This window comes from Aquarana catesbeiana, linkage group LG05 (genome assembly GCF_042186555.1).
Source record: "Aquarana catesbeiana isolate 2022-GZ linkage group LG05, ASM4218655v1, whole genome shotgun sequence".
NCBI classification, from domain to species: Eukaryota; Metazoa; Chordata; class Amphibia; order Anura; family Ranidae; genus Aquarana; species Aquarana catesbeiana.
The window spans coordinates 243,125,527-243,143,295 of NC_133328.1; the positions used below are offsets into that span (position 1 = coordinate 243,125,527).

Here is a 17,769-nt window from a genome sequence, read left to right on the forward strand (position 1 = left end):
TATAGCAATGACAGAACTGCTTCTATGAAAGGTTGCTCTTTCCACAAGATGCAGTTGTAGCAAAGTCCCGGCTCTTGTTAGGCCTAATGGTTACCACCAGAGTTAGGAAGAGCTGTCATCCTTCATTGTAGAGTTGGTTACAAGGCATGGTGGGTGTAATGCAAGATGAACAGGTGGGCGTCAGACACTTTTTGAATGGCGACAATAAAGAGATTTATTGTCTCTTGAACAAAATATGGGAGAGAGGGTTAGGACCAAGACACCCTTAGGTAGATGCAAAGATAATTAGCAGACTCCTAGCCTTCTATAGATGGACAGCTATACAGGTGAAGGCTTCCAGCCAGACACCACTTCTGTATAGGTGGGAACGCTGTCTCCTATGGCAACAATCTTGTAGCTGTTACTAACTGTAATGGTTTTCAACTGTTTGCAACTGGAACATTTCTCCTTACCTGACACTCACTTACTGTGGGTCTTCACTCAACAAGCTCCCAGTCTCTTTCACTAGACTTCAGATCCACTAACCACTGGATCCCCTGAGCTCTTCCACTTTAGCACTCAGTATCTTCCTCAAGCGTCACGCCCCACTTCCTTGCTGGGTCCCTGGCTTGGCACTCACTGGAGTATCAAGCTTCACCCCCGCTGATCCCTGGCTTGGCACTTGCTGAAGTTTTCCCGCTTCTTCACAGTCCCCGGCTGACGAGAAGTCTGCTCTGGTACTGGCCTCAGATCACTCACTGCGGTCTCTGGTAGCAAGGTGAATGGTCTGTTATTGGTGACAGCTTCCCTTCTACCTCTGACTGCCACTGGTTCCCCGGCCGGTGGAACCGTTACTTCTGGTTGGACTACAAGCCCCCAGTCCCAACCCTACGCTGCTCTCCTGCTTTTGGATAGGCCCTCAGACAGCCTAGCAGCCAGATGTCCCTGGGGTAGGCCTAAAGCTTACGGCCTGAAAAAAAAATATAAACCTCTAAAGGGATTTTTAAGGCAATAAATTTTATGTTGATTTAAAATAAAATTAATTTATTAGGTATCAATCGACATAAAGAAAATTTATACACATATAGCATTAAAAAGTGATGTGTAGATACAGATAAGAATTCAGGACATATAAACATCCAATAACAGTAATAGTATAGGGTTTACATATAAAGAAATTGTTTAGAAACAGACAGTGATGTGTCACGCTACCCAATACGGTCGCCCTGTGTGGCTACTCAAATATGGGGTAGTGGGATTCCAACGCATTTCAACATTAATCAAGTCTTCTTCAGGAAACTACATCACAATCTAAACAGTCAAAAAAAAAAAAAAAAAAACATCAAAAAATAATCGTGCTATTGCAATTTGTACATAAATGCACCATACAAATATCCTGCATTGGTTGGGATTCTCTAATGACTTACGTTCTCCCAAGGCAACCCGGGTTGAGCATGTTGCATGTCAGGGGCCAGAGATAGCCCGCACCAAAGATAGCCTGGACAGTCCTATTACTCTACAAGACGGCTGGATATACAGTCTAAAAATCCTAACAATTGGCGTCCTCAGCCATGAAAAGACAAAGGCTGTCTGTAGTGGGGCAAAAAATAAATAAATAAGCATAAGTGGTATCCTTCAGTGGTCTGCAGACTAAGCCGCCAGTAGGTGCCACATATGTATACAGACAAACAACCCCCTAATACATAGGCCAGGCATAAAAAATGGACCTTCCAAATAGGGAGATCCAATTCCTTCTAGTTTAAAAATAGGAGAAACTTTCTATTGAGTAGATCGCCTGGCTTGTAACAGGGAGGATTCGTAAAGTCAGAGTCAGTAAAAGCCCAGATATCCACAGGAAGATGTCTCGGGAAGAATGGCACCATTTGCTGTCTCTGGCGTCCTATATATGGTGTGGGTCGGCTAGTGGGAGGAGGCAAACCGCTGCGCTGGCCAATGGCGTGGCTTGCCTGTGGTAGCTGCTGTCAGGAGAATCCAGCGTGAGGACGCTGGATGCTACCTTGGCAACCAGCCACCGCTAGACGGCCCACGCATGTGCGACGTGATGGCACGCATATGGTGACGTGTTGACATCGCGTGACCTAATGCGCGGCTCGCCCTTGTTCGTTTCCATCAGGAGCAATCGACGTGAAGACGCTGCCATGGCAACCAACTCCGCCCAGAGGTCCGCGCATGAGCGGTACAATGCCGCGCATCCAATAGATACCTACATAGCGGTATATTCAAGAGTAAACAGATGTTTGGAGATAATTTTTCTTATTTGTTGGTGTTCATTGGAGAATTTCATGATTATTCTAGTTGAGTTGTCTTCTCTAGTAGGATCTTTCTTTTTGAAGATTAAGTTTCGTCTGTCAAGGTTTTTTACACGGTTGAAAGCCTTTTTGAGGGCTGTTTTTGTGTACCCCCTTTCTCTCAATCTGGCAGTGAGTTTGTTGGATTCCTGTTGGAAGTTCTCAAATGTGTTACAATTTCTTTTGAGTCTTAAAAATTGACTGAAGGGTATGGATTTCTTCAGTGGCTCTGGGTGGAAGCTGTCTGCATGTAGCAGAGTATTCCCTGCTGTCTCTTTTCTATATAGATTACTCGAGAGTGCTCCGGTCCGATCTTTGGAAATGATGGTGTCCAAGAAATTAACTTCCTTGGAGTCATAAATCATGGTAAAAAAGAGATTGAAGTTATTCTGATTCATGGAACTCAAGCATTCCTTGAGTCTATTTTCAGGGCCATCCCAGATGATGAGGATATCGTCTATGTACCTCTGCCACAAACAGATGTGGTCAGAGTACATAGACGATCCCTCTCCTAGCAAAAAGGCCTTCTCCCACTCCCCCAGGTACAGGTTGGCGTATGAGGGAGCACAACATGTCCCCATAGCCACTCCCTGCACCTGGAGGTAGTGGGAGACTTTGAACAGGAAAACATTGTGTTTTAAAATGAATTCCAACATTTGGAGTATGAAAGCGTTGAACCTCCAGTCAGTGGTGGCCCTTTGCCTTAACACTCGTTCGACAGCTGCTACTCCTGCGTCATGTGGGATGCTGTTATACAGACATTCTACGTCAATAGTAACTAACAGGTCAGAATTAGGGATGGTAAGGTTATCTATAATCTGCAGTAGATGAATCGTGTCTTTGGTGTAAGATGGTAGGTCCATGACATGGGGTCTCAGATGATAATCTATCACCTGACCGATGCCTTCTGTGATGGACCCGTTACCCGAGATGATTGGCCTCCCTGGAGGGTCATCCAATCTTTTATGTACCTTGGGCAGGGCATAGAATGTGGGTAAACGAGGATACCGTGTACGTATAAACTCCCACATCTCTTTGTTAATGACCCCTTCATTCAATGATTCATCCACCAGGTGAAAGAATTCCTGGTTGAATCTCTCGACTATTGCTGGGGAGATTTTTTTATAGCATTTGGTGTTGTTGAGAATTTTAAGGCACATTACTTCATAGTTTTCGTTGTCCATGAGGACAATATTTCCACCTTTATCCGATGCTTTGATTGTGATGTTCATGTCATTCTTCAAGGTGTTGAGTGCATGTCGCAGTTCTGGTTTAAGGTTGTGTTTGATTGTTTGTCTGTCCAGTTTTTCAATTTCTCTTGTTTTCTGTCTGACAAAAAGTGCTATCGCTGGGTTAAGATTTAGAGGAGGAAATTTGTGTGATTTCTTTTTGAATTTCTTATCAGTTTTTTTGTAGAGTTTGGTAGCTTCTTCTTTGGGTTCTTCCTCATCACTCTCCCTATCGTCCAACTCTTCTTCCCAGAGATCTTCCGTGAAATTACTCTCTTGTAATAGGAGATTCAGATCTCTGAGGGCTTTGAAATCTGTTTTTAGGTTCGGTGCTAGCTCCGGTTGGGTGGCTTTTTGTTTCTCATATAGGCTCTTCAGCAACAGTTTCCGGGCAAAGAGGTGAATGTCCTTTGTTGTTTCAAAGCTGTCCATGCCTTGATTAGGGCAAAAGGAGAGACCTAACAATAATACTTCTCTTTCTTCATCTTCATCAGTTAGTTGATGTGAGGAGAGGTTGATAATGTTTAGTGCTTTGGAATTGGAGGATCCATCGGTGTCATCATTAGTTGAGTCGAAGGCATTGGGCTGGGTGGTGGTATGATGTTTTTGTCTAAAAAACTATCAATTTGTGTTTGTTGGGTCTTGGGGATAGCCCCCAGGTCTTTCCGAGTTCCTCTTCCAAGATTCGGGAAGAGGCCTCGTGTATTACCCTGATTTGTACCTTTTTGTGTGTTAAGCCTATTGCCCTGTTGTGACTCCGTTGTCTCATGCTCCGTAGTGCGTTTTTTAGTGGTTTGTTTTACTTCTCCCTCGGTTTCCTGTTGTCTTCCTAGAGGTCCCTTTCTTTTGCCTCTGAAGTGGCTAGTATGTGAAGATGCTGATGAAGAGGAGTTAGAGGGTGTGTCTGAGGAGTAAGCTTACGGCCTAGCAGCCTGGGGCAACATGTCACATGTCCACCCAGACCACAATCTAGGTGGCACAGAACCCCACTCACCTGACTACACCCAAATAAATAAGCTCTCCCAGCAGGCCAAGGGACCCAAGAAAATCCCTGCCCATTGGCTGAGACACCCCATTCATTCATCATCTGTCCTTGCTATGCCCTTGTCTTATCCAATGTCACCAGATACCCGGCAACCTAGTGACAGAAGAAAGAAGTGCAGCAATTCCAGAATTAGGGGGAAATCAATTGATCTCCTAAGAATTGGCCAGGGCAACTATCGCCTGGCAACTAAATTTAATAGCAGCCCTGCCTAAACATCAGGGTGCTACATCCTCCCCCTGCCTAGTAAAACGACATATTTGGGCTCTTAAGCCTGAGAGTGAATGTCCTGGCAAAAACTGGGATGGGTGAGGGAAACAAGGAAAGGAATAATAATAACAATACATGTGGCCTGCTACATGAAGGAAGTACAACATACATGCATACATGAGCAAGTGGCAGTTCACACAGGGCAGATAAATAGCAGATATTATATACAATTTTACATGTGGCCTACCACCCAAACAGTTAAGGGAAATATAAACAGTAGCCTTATCCTAACTATCTAATATATACAGTAATAAGGAACATAAAAGGTTACTATTGCTATCTACTTTGAAATAACTGTCGTTCCTCATTTATGGAAGATGCAATGGGTGCAGGAACATCAGACAGAGAAAAACAGACAGCAAAGAAATGCATCCTAGCCCTATGATTATACAGTGCAATATTTATATAAGTGACTCTTGAGTAACTGTTAATTACCCTCGGCTGAGAGCAGCATAGCAGTGTAAATACACCCTATAATATATGTCTAAACTAAAATGGTTTCTATATCTGAACACACACATATAAATGAATGTGGGCCCCATCCTCATCGGAGGATGCCACCCCTTCCACAGCTATCTTACAGAAACTTTCTTAGCATTTCCTATCAGATAAACACAAATTAAGAATAAGGGCTCACTGTTCATGCCACCTGGTGGCCAGTATATGAAAACAATCCTAAACACTGCACAGTCCATCATTTGAAGTGTAAGGTGAGAATTTGCCCCTTTTTACCACACCGTATTCTACTAACTAAACACCCCAGTGTCCTTGAAGCTTCAAAGTCCATCAATATTTTTCACTTGGGGTAGAGCAACATTTCCAGCAGTTCCCCTCTTCTCAGGGACAAATCCAGGGACAGGAGGTACAGCTGCAATCAGGCAACAAGCAGCCAGGCCATGGTGCAAGGGACCACACTTCTAAACACAGGTCCTCTTGCAATGGTAATCTCAGTGCAGCACCCTCTACCTTAGGTAGCTAGGTGCTAGTGTAGGTTTTCGTGTAAGCTGCCAGCACAGGTACATTTAAGCAGGCCTATGCTGTGAGCTAGACCTGTTTGTTTTGATCTGGGGGCAGGGGAGTGGTTTAGTGTAGCAGTAGGTGACTGACATGTGCCTCAGCTCTTGGGAGCCTCCTCTGTTTCCAGGGAGAAGGTTCTGGAAAAGGGGCAGGGCAGAGAGCTGGAGTGACATGGGGTGCATGTGGGAGCCCTGACCAATCCCCAACTAGGATTGGCAGGGGGCAGGCCTCCTATATATACCCATGGTCAGCCTGTTGGGAGAAAAATTGTCGGCTGGGTGAACTGGATGATGAAGTGTTAGATTGTCGTGTCTGAGGGAGCCCCCTTTCTGGGGGGGAGGTACCTCAGGCGGGAAGCTCGGGAGCTGGGAGGGAGCCTCTCCTTACACGGTCATAGAGAGATATCCTGGAACAGGAGCTGGAAAGGACAGTTGGTCAGCACGTCCGGAGTAAAGTCATTCAGGAGGGATCCAGGCCAGGTGTCAGTGGGTGGAAGCACAGTGGAAAGCTCTGCAAGAGACATGCCAGGGGAGCTGGATGTAGAGCCAGAGGGAGAGACTGTGGGAGTTTTGTGTCAAGTCGCTGCAGCCAGGAGGGCGGGCAGGATTTGCAATCGGACTTTCTGGGATCAGTAGTCCATCTACATTTATTCTTCTCTATCAAATCGGTTGCCACCATAAAGGGGTACTGCAGACCCTGGCCTACAAAGGGCTATCAAGTAAAGACACTGGGACTTATTCAGAGTGAGGCATAGTCATGTGCTGATGATGTGACAGGAGTACTAAAGTTGGACAGTGAAGTAAGAGCTCCTAAGTAGTGTGCTGGAGGAAGTGTTCTGAGGTAAAGGACTATCAAGTTTAGAGTCAACCATCTTGATCTGCTGAGAAGTGTGACGCAGTTACTTTTATTCTGCCAAACAATATTCATCCTATGGGCATCCCATGTCCCTTTCCCCAACCAAGTTTAATCCCCTAATAAAAACAACAAAAACAAGCAAGAGACTGTTCATTGACTGAGAAGTGTGACTAATGGAGGTCTGGGAGCAAGGTGAAATGTGTGGATGCTGTAACACATAGCAACCCTGCGGGGCCATCGCTACATCAGTCTGTCCGCATGACAGCCGGGGACTGAGAATGAAGTTCCTCAATTGTAGAAGAAACAAACCTGCTGAATGTCATATCAAGAGGTTACTTTTCGAATGGGAGGCACACTGGTAATTCCAACAGCACTAGCCAGCATGACTCAAGTGGGCGTTCCCTGTATTTGCCAGAAGCATTCAGTCCAGCACAGTCCCAGCAATACATCCATCAGGAATGTTCCCCACTAGCAACAATTCTTGTACAAGAGGTGGAGTGGCTGCCAGCATAGCTTCCCAACTCCGCAAAGCACACATTTGTAATCCACATGGTGTCAATGAGCACAATTTCAAGAGCACTTACCAATAATATCTGGTAACTTCAAAGCTTCTCCTTTTCGCATTTAACGTGGTAATGTATTGTCGAATGTCTTTCGTGTTGGGCCTGTGGATGATCACACTGTCTAAGTAAATTTTGCGACCATAGCCCCAGGTGTGCAGCACTAAAATTTACTTCTCAGCTATCTTGGGTGACAATTTTGAAAAGTCCTCCCGCAAAGGGATCCAAAGGAAACTTTTCACAGCTTCATCTTTTCATTGTGTTTCCTAGTCCTTGATCTCTTCCTCTAGATGGGCCGGTATATAGGGGTATAGATATCCATATTCCTCAGCCACTTTCTTAATAATTATGCGCTGTATCTTTGACAGCCTGGGCAGTGTCTTAAGGTCTCCATACCCGGGTAGGACTGGTGCATCTGGCGCACGCTGGACTGGGTATCCTGAAATAACATCGGGCTTAGTCACAGGGGCTGGTTTGGTTGGCATAACTTTAGAGACCCAGTGTTCCCAGCGATCCTCCTCAAAAGACTTAGTAATACACACAGTTGGGGCAGCACTAGCAGACAGTACAATATTAACACTTGCAGTAGATCCAGGAGGAATCTCATCCTCCTCCAAGTCACATACTTGCTCCTCTTTATTATCACTTCACTTTCCAGTCCATGACAAATTTGTCTGAAAACAGTTCAGAGATCCCGTCAGAGGGGATGTCCAAATTTGATATGGTGGAGTATTCTTTGGCCGGGAGATAGTTGCGTGTGGAGCTGGCTTTAATGGGCACAACCGCATTACTTCCTTTAATGGCCACAGGTATCACCTCCCCCACTGGCACACCAGTTTCACCTCTTGCAGGCTTACCCGACTCCGGCACCCTTTTCCTCTGTGATTCCGCCATCAAGGAGAGCAGGTGGGCCCAACCATGGCCTTGAGAGGCGACTGAAGTGCTGGAGCAGCCACAGAAGTAAGAGGAGCACTTTCCCTCATGAGTCGGGTGATAGCAGGTGGACTCTCAATACCACTCCTAGCCGGGACGGTGACAGTCTGGTTCCAATCTGCATGCAGTGTCCACGAAGGTTGGGCTGGTGCAACTACCTCAAGCAGGGGTTCCCCACAATGTCCACAGACAAGGCCTCAAATGCGTGGCCAACCTGGAACACGTCCCGATCAGTCCCAAGGCTTCATAGCCTCCAGCTGTATACAGGGCAAGACTATCCTTAGGTGTATACCACCCTCTGGTGTCAGTAAAAGCATCTTTTGACTTGCTCAAACCAAAGCCAATGCCCAGAGCCTACATTTTCCAATCCACCATCGTACTTCCAAACTGCGCCATCTTCTCCATCCCACAACCAGGCACATGTGACAGCACTTTCTTAACCTCCATTGTTCATTTTAACCCTTTCAGCACTGGCGTAAAGTGTCAAAAGACCAGGCTGGTACTCTCCCATGAGCAATGAGACACTCTGGTGCTTCTCCACATTGTTGGAATGCACAATAACACAGTCTATAGGAAGTAAAGATGTTACTTGCCACTTTCCCACGGAGCCAAAACGAAATACCGATATAGCTGTAGCCAGTTGATATGGGCGACTGCTGCAGATATAACGCCTTTGCCCCACATTGCGCGCCAAATGTAGCAAAGTCCCAAGCCTCTTTAGGCCTATTGGTTACCTCCAGAGTTAGGGAGAGCTGACATCGATCATTGTAGAGCGGGTTACAAGGCATGGTGGGTGTTATACCGCGTACACACGATCGGACTTTACGGCATACTTGATCCGGCGTACCGGATTTCGTCGGACAATTCGATCGTGTGTGGGCTCCAGCGGACTTTGTTTTCTGAAAAGTTTGACGGACTTAGATTTGAAACATGTTTCAGATCTATCCGACGGACTCGAGTCCGGTCGAAAAGTCCGCTCGTCTGTATGCTAGTCTGACAGAAAAAAACCGACGCTAGGGCAGCTATTGGCTACTGGCTATGAACTTCCTTGTTTTAGTCCGGTCTTATGTCATCACGTACGAATCCGTTGGACTTTGGTTGATCGTGTGTAGGCAAGTCTGTTCATTCGGAAAGTCCATCGTAAAGTCCGTCGAAATGTCCGCTGGGCAAAGTATGCCGTAAAGTCCGGTCGTGTGTACGCGGCATAATGCAAGACGAATAGGTGGGCGCCAGACACTTTTTGAATGCAAAAAGATTTATTGTCTTTTGAACAAAATGTGGGAGAGAGGGTTAGAGACAGACAACCCTTAGGTAGATGCAATGATGCGCTTTCTTGCTGGGTCCCTGGCTTGACACTCACTGTTACTCTTCAAGCTTCACCACCGCTGTCTCGCTGGGTCCCTGGCTTAGCACTTGCTGAGGTTTTCCCACTTCTTCACTGTCCCCAGCTGACGAGAAGCCTGCTCTGGTACTGGCCTCAGCTCACTCACTGCCATCTCCGGTAGCAAGGTGAATGGTCTGTTATTGGCGACAGCTTCCCTTCTACCTCTGACCGCCACTGGTTCCCCGGCTGGTGGAACCGTTACTTTTGGTTGGACTTCAAGCCCGCAGTCCCAACCCTACGCCACTCTCCTGCTTCTGGTTAGGCCCTTAGACAGCCTAGCAGCCATATGTCCCCAGGGTAAGCCTAAGGCTTATGGGCTAGCAGCATGGGGCAACATGACACGCGTCCACCCAGACAGCCGTCCAGGTGGCATAGAACCCCGATCACCTGACTCCACCCAAATAAATAGGCTCTCCCAGCAGGCCAAGGGACCCAAGAAAATTCCTGCCCATTGGATGAGACACCCCAATTATTCATAATCTGTCCTTGCTATGCCCTTGTCTTATCCAATGTCACCAGATACCCGGCAGCAATTCCAGAATTGGGGGAATCTCCTAACAATTGGCCAAGACAACTATCACATGGCAACTAAATTTAATGGCAGCACTGCCTAAACATTAGGGTGCTACATATAGCTGGGGTCTGCCACATGATAGCCTCATACCTTCTATGAATGATTCCGGCCCGTTTTTTACAGTTTACAGGCAAGTGGACAGTTTTGCGTCATGTTGGATCGTGGAGGATGATTTTAATCAAGAGGAACAGCCTCTCAATCACGCCCATTTATGTGTTGCTTGTAAATGTGGCCTGGAACTTTTCATAGACATTGCCCTCCCATGGGCACTGACCCTTATTTTGCTTCACAGTTCTTTATTTAAAATTTAAGATTTTTTTCCTGAAACTTCCTTTTTAAAGTAAAGGTACGTTTTATAAGCCAATAAATACGGTATATCCAAATAACACGCCCAAACACATCTCTTCACCACACACAGCCACAAAGACAAGAGAAATCTTGTTGGGCAGTGTATTAGTGCTCGGACGAACACACTTAGACCAAATTTTAATGGTTTAAAGAATGTCAGGCAAAATGGTCGGCCCTCACGTATGTTCACTTCATCAAATCTGGCCCTCTTTGAAAAAAGTTTGGACACCCCTGCCCTACAGGTACAGTAAAATCCCTTTTGTTAAGCCAGAAATGCACTTAGCTTCTAAGTCCTGCTGTGGGCTGATACACAGCTTATTTGTGGACTGAGTGTTGTAAGCCCTGCCCAATGTATTTTGGTAAACTACACAACCACTCTAATGCCCTGTACACATGATCGGACATTTATCAGACATTCCGACAACAAAATCCATGGATTTTTTCCGACGGATGTTGGCTCAAATTTGTCTTGCATACACACGGTCGCACAAAGTTGTCAGAAAATCCGATCGTTCTGAATGCGGTGACGTAAAACACGTACGTCTGAACTATAAACGGGGCAGTAGCCAATAGCTTTCGTCTCTTAATTTATTCTGAGCACGTGTGGCACTTTGTGATTTGTGTACACACGATCAGAATTTAACCGATCAGATTTTGTTGTCGGAAAATTTTATAGCCTGCTCTCAAACTTTGTGTGTCGGAAATTCCGACGAAAAAAGTCCGATGGAGACCACACACGATCGGAATTTCTGACAACACAATCCGATCACACTTTTTACGTCGGAAAATCCGACCGTATGTACAGGGCAATACTCTCAGATCTCCATGACATAAAGGCAAATTATTCTGTACTCCAAGATAAGAACTGGGAGGACTCTTTGAGATCACAGTGTGGAGAAGGCACAAGACAGCTCTGAATTTCTGACAAGATCAACTATTGTTTGCTTGTTATTAAACAGATATAACAAAATACACAGTGGTATATAAAAAAAAAAATAGACCAAATGGGACCAAATAAGGGAAGTTCATTCTTAGTTCATTCTGAATTGAATTCTTAAAAGAAGTTCATTCTTTTTTTGAAAATTCTGTTTATTGAGATTTTATATAGAACATACAATATTTGTGTTGTGTCAAGGTGACACTAGCCCGATCCTTGGCCACGCAGGGCCCAAAAATACTAACTAACATAGTCCACCTATCTATCATGTGTATTCCAAACATCCCACCCGCTCTTTGTCACAGCTCTGTTTGGGCGAATGGGTTGTTTCTTCATTATATCCAGTGTTTGACAGAGAGCTAATGCCAAATCTCTCTACTTTTAGATGGGATAGTCTATTGCATTAATCGCTACTCCTAAGTACCAAGACAGTTGTTATGTGAATATATATACTGTATTTATTGGCGTATAATGCACACCTTTTCACCCTGAAAATCTGGTGCAAATAGTGTGTGAGTGTTATATAAAGATATTGCAATTTGGGCTGCCTAGGAGGGAACTGGGAGGGGGGCGGGATGAGCTCCATCAGGTTGCATACAGCGAGAATCTCCCGTTTACTCAGCGGCCTCTGTAATAGGAAGTCCAGTCTCCTGGGACGGCATTGGACCACTGTTCTGTCCATCATAGACTTTGTATTAACCGCTTCAGCCCCGGAGGATTAGGCAGCTCAATGACCGGAGGACTTTTTACAATTTGGCACTGCGCTGCTTTAACTGGTAAGTGCGCGGTCATGCAATGTTGTACCCAAACAAAATTTGCGTCCTTTTTTTCCCACAATTAGAGATTTCTTTTGATATATGATTGCCTCTGCGATTTTTATTTTTGCGATATAAACGCAAAAGACCGAAAATTTTGAAAAAAAATGATATTTTCTACTTTTTGGTATAAAAAAAATGAATAAACTAAATTTTAGTCATACATTTAGGCCAAAATGTATTCAGCCACATGTCTTTGGTAAAAAAAAATGTCAATAAGTGTGTATTTATTGGTTTGCACAAAAGTTATAGCGTCTACAAACTAGGGTACATTTTCCGGGATTTACGCAGCTTTTAGTTTATGATTGCCTATCTCATTTCTTGAGGTGCCAAAATGGCAGGGCAGTACAAACTCCCCCCCAAATGACCCCATTTTAGAATGTAGACACCCCAAGGCAATTTCTGAGAGGCATGTTGAGCCCATTGAATACTTTATTTTTTGTCACAAGTGATTGAAAAATGACAAAAAAAAAAAAAAATTACACAAAATTGTCACTAAATGATATATTGCTCACAAATGGCATGGTTATATGTGGAATTACACCCCAAAATACATTCTACTGCTTCTCCTGAGTATGGGGATACCTCATTTATGACACTTTTTGGGAGCCTAGCCGCGTACAGGACCCCGAAAACCAATCACTGCCTTCAGGATTTCTAAAGCCGCTTACACACGTTCGACAGAAAAAGTCAGACAGAAGCTTTTCATAGTCTATTCCGATCATGTGTATGCCTCATTGGACTTTTTTTCTCGAAAATTCTGATGGACCTAGAAATGGAACGCTCTAAATATTTCCGACAGAACCAATTCCTATCGGGAAAACCGCTCGTTTGTATGCTGTTCCAACTGACCAAAAATGACGCATGCTCTGAAGCAAGTACAAGACGGAAGCTATTGGCTACTGGCTATTGAACTACCTTTTTCTAGTCCCGTTGTGCGCGTTATACGTCACCTTGTTCTGGACGGTCGGACTTTGGTGTGACCGTGTGTATGCAAGACCACTTCAGCGGAATTCCGTCAGAGTTCCGTCGGAGAAACCTTCGGAGTTTATTCCGATGGCAAGACCGGTCCTGTGTACGTGGCATAAGGGTGTAAATTTTTTATTTCACTCCTCACTACCTATCACAGTTTCGAAGGCCATAAAATGCCAAGATAGCACAATCCCCCCCCCCTCAAATGACCCAATTTTTGAAAGTAAACACCCCAAGCTATTTGATAAGAGGCATGTTGAGTTCATGGAATATTTTATATTTTGCCACAAGTTGCGGGAAAATGAAATTTTTTAAATTTTTTGCACAAAGTTGTCACTAAATGCTCTATTGCTTAAACATGCCATGGGCATATGTGAAATTATACACCAAAATACATTCTGCTGCTTCTCCTGAGTATGGGGATACCATATGTGTGAGACTTTTTGGGAGCCTAGCCGTGTACAGGACCCCGAAAACCAATCACCGCCTTCGGGCTTTCTAAGGGCGTACATTTTTGATTTCACTCCTCACTGCTTATCACAGTTTCAAAGGCCATGAAATGCCCAGATCGCACAACCCCCCCCCCCCCCCCCAAAATGACCCCATTTTGGAAAGTAGACACCCCAAGCTATCTTCTGAGAGGCATGTTGAGTATTTTGCAGATCTCACTTTTTGTCACAAAGTTTTGAAAATTTAAAAAAGAAAAAAAAATGTTTCTTTACTTTTCTTCATTTTTTAAAAATAAATGAGATCTGCAAAATACTCACCATGCCTCTTAGCAAATACCTTGGGGTGTGTACTTTTCAAAATATTGTCATTTGGGGGGGGTTTGTGCTATCTGGACATTTCAGGGCCTCCGTAACTGTGACAGGTAGTGAGGAGTAAAATCACAATTTTACGCCTTTAGAAAGCCTGAAGGTGGTGCTTGGTTTTTGGGGTCCTGTACGTGACTAGGCTCCCAAAAACTCTCACGCATGTGGTATCCCCGTACTCAGGAGAAGCAGCAGAATGTATTTTGGGGTGTAATTCCACATATAATCCTGCCATATTTGAACAATAAATCATTTAGTGACAACTTAAAATTTTCATTTTCCCGCAACTTGTGGCAAAATATAAAATATTCCATGGACTCAACATGCCTCTCATCAAATAGCTTGGGTGTCTACTTTCCAAAATAGGGGTCATTTGGGGGGGCTTTGTGCTATATTGGCAATTTTTGGCCTTCAAAACTGTGATAGGTAGTGAGGAGTGAAATCAAAAATTTACACCCTTCGAAATCCTGAAGGTGGTGATTGGTTTTCGGGGTCCTGTATGCGGCTAGGATCCCAAAAAGTCTCACACATGAGGTATCCCCATACTCAGGAGAAGCAGAAAATGCATTTTGGGGTGTAATTCCACATATAACCATACCATGTTTGAACAATATATAATTTAGTAACAACTTTGTGCAAAAAAAATAAAAAAGTGTTAATTTCTTGAAACTTGTGACAAAATATAAAATATTCCATGGACTCAACATGCCTATCAGCAAATAGCTTGCGGTGTCTACTTTCCAAAAAGGGGTCATTTGGGGGATTTTGAACTGTCCTGGCATTTTTATGCACAATATTTAGAAGCTTATGTCACACATCACTCACTCTTCTAACCCCTTGAAGACAAAGCCCTTTCTGACACTTTTTGTTTACATGAAAAAATATATTTTTTTTTGCAAGAAAATTACTTTGAACCCCCAAACATTATATATTTTTTAAAGCAAAGGCCCTACAGATTAAAATAGTGGGTGTTGCAATTTTTTTTCACACAGTATTTGTGCAGCGATATTTCAAAAGCTATTTTTTTTGGAAAAAACACACTATTTTTAATTATAATGCACTAAAACACACTATATTGCTCAAATGTTTGATGAAATAAAAAAAGGTGAAGATCTTATGCCGAGTACATGTATACCAAACATGACATGCTTTAAAATTGCACACAAACGTGCAACGGCGACAAACTACATGCAGTTCTAAAAGCCTTTAAAAGTTACCATTTTAGATTTACAGAGGAGGTCTACTGCTAAAATTACTGCCCTCGATCTTACCTTCGCGGTGATACCTCACATGCATGGTGCAATTGCTGTTTACATATGACAACAGACCGATGCTTGTGTTCGCCTTTGCGCGTGAGCACGGGGGGGACAGGGGAGGGGTGCTTTTTTTAAAAAATTATTTATTTTGCTTTTTTATTATATTTCTAAACTGTTCCTTTCATTTTTTTTTTTTTTATCATTTTTATTGTTAGCTCGGGGAATGTAAATATCCCCTATGATAGCAATAGGTAGTGACAGGTACTCTTTTTTGAAAAAATTGGGGTCTATTAGACCCTAGATCTCGCCTCTGCCCTCAAAGCATCTGACCACACCAAGATCGGTGTGATAAAATGCTTTGCCAATTTCCCAATGGCGCTGTTTATATCTGGCAAAACTTAAGTCATGAAATGCCCGTAGCTTCCAGTTTCTTAGGCCATAGAGATGATTGGAGCCATTCTGGTCTCTGATCAGCTCTATGGTCAGTTGGCTGAACCACCGGCTGCATTCTCGGGTTCCCTGTTTGGACAGGAGAGCCCGAGAAAACCATTGAAGACAGAGGGGGGGGGGGTTGTTCCCTCCCACTGCTTATAAAAGCAGTCTAGAGGCTAATTACCCACTAGGATTGCTTTTATATGAAAGCCGACCGCTGGCTGAAAAGAATGATACCAAGATGATACCTAAACCTGCAGGCATCATTCTGGTATAACCACTCAAAGTCCAGCAACATACCAGTATGTTGCTAGTCCTTGTTGGGCATACATTGTAATGTTCTTTTTTTTTCATTTAGCCTGTGGGCTGAACGAAAAAAAGAGATTGATCGGTGGGTATGCCCACCATTGGAATACCGCCCTTCATCCATCCACTTCTAATGATGGGCATACATGCACCATTTTTTTTTAACTGTGGTGGTGAAATCACCTCTGACAGCGCTCAAGTCACGGCTTTATGTATCATGGGAGCAAACGCTGTTGCTGTCAAGATAAATAACACTGTGCTGCAGTTGAATGGCATACCTGCTAAGCAAATGATGGTTAACAATAAAACAAAGTAACATTACAGTATAACAGTTTTGCCCTGTACACACGTTCGGAAATTCCGACAACAAAATCCATGTTTTTTTTCCGACGGATGTTGGCTCAAACTTGTCTTGCATACACACGGTCACACAAATCTTGTCGGAAATTCCGATCTCCAAGAACGCGGTGACGTACAACACATACGACGAGCCGAGAAAAATTAAGTTCAATAGCCAGTGCGGCTCTTCTGCTTGATTCCGAGCATGCGTGGAACTTTGTGCGTTGGAATTGTGTACACACGATCGGAATTTCCGACAAAGAATCTTGTTGTCAGGAAAATTTGAGATCCAGATCTCAAATTTTGTGTGACAGAAATTCCGATGGAAAATTCCGATGGAAATTCCGATGGAAAATGTCCGATGGAGCCTACACATGGTCGGAATTTTCGACAACAAGCTCCCATCAAACATTTTCCATCGGAAAGTCCGACCATGTGTACGGGGCATAAGACTTACCATACCTGCAAAGCAAATAAAACATAGTAAAAATAAAACATTGCAATCTGTGCCTAAAAAAAATATGCCGAAGCATAGGGGCAATCAGCCCCTAATGTTAGGAGCAAATCGCTCCTCCACCCCTGCCCCCATGCTTCGGCATATATGCTCTTTTTTTTAACTGTGGTGGTGAAATCACCTCCGACAGCACTGGAGTCACGGCTTTATGTATCGTGGGAGCAAACACTGTTGCTGTCAAGATAAATAAACCCGCGCTGCAGCTGAATGGCATACCTGCTAAGCAAATGCTGGTTAACAATAAAACAAACATTACAGTATAACATACCATACCTGCAAAGCAAATACAATAAAACATAGTAAAAATAAAACAGAGAGAGAACGATAGATATAGAACAATAATGAGCGGACAGTAGAGAGCGAACATAACATAGTTACATAGTTACATAGTAGGTGAGGTTGAAAAAAGACACAAGTCCATCAAGTCCAACCTATGTGTGTGATTATGTGTCAGTATTACATTATATATCCCTGTATGTTGCGGTCATTCAGGTGCTTATCTAATAGTTTCTTGAAGCTATCAATGCTCCCCACTAAGACCTGTGGAAGGGAATTCCACATCCTTGCCGCTCTTACAGTAAAGAACCCTCTACGTAGTTTAAGGTTAAACCTCTTTTTTTCTAATTTTAATGAATGGCCACGAGTCTTGTTAAACTCTCTTCTGCGAAAAAGTTTTATCCCTTTTGTGGGGTCACCAGTACGGTATTTGTATATTGAAATCATATCCCCTCTCAAGCGTCTCTTCTCCAGAGAGAATAAGTTCAGGGCTTGCAACCTTTCCTCATAACTAAGATCTTCCAGACCCTTTATTAGGTTGGTTGCCCTTCTTTGTACTCGCTCCATTTCCAGTACATCCAGTACAACATAAGAGAGAGAACAATAGAGA

At 43.8% G+C, this 17,769-nt stretch overlaps 1 protein-coding gene across 1 annotated transcript in view; it reads right to left on the minus strand.

The window, feature by feature from the left end:
- The window catches only part of LOC141144710 (sodium-dependent neutral amino acid transporter B(0)AT3-like), a 339,059-nt gene that overhangs the window by 144,544 nt on the left and 176,746 nt on the right, over positions 1-17,769 (minus strand). The gene's annotated exons all lie outside the window — the stretch shown is intronic.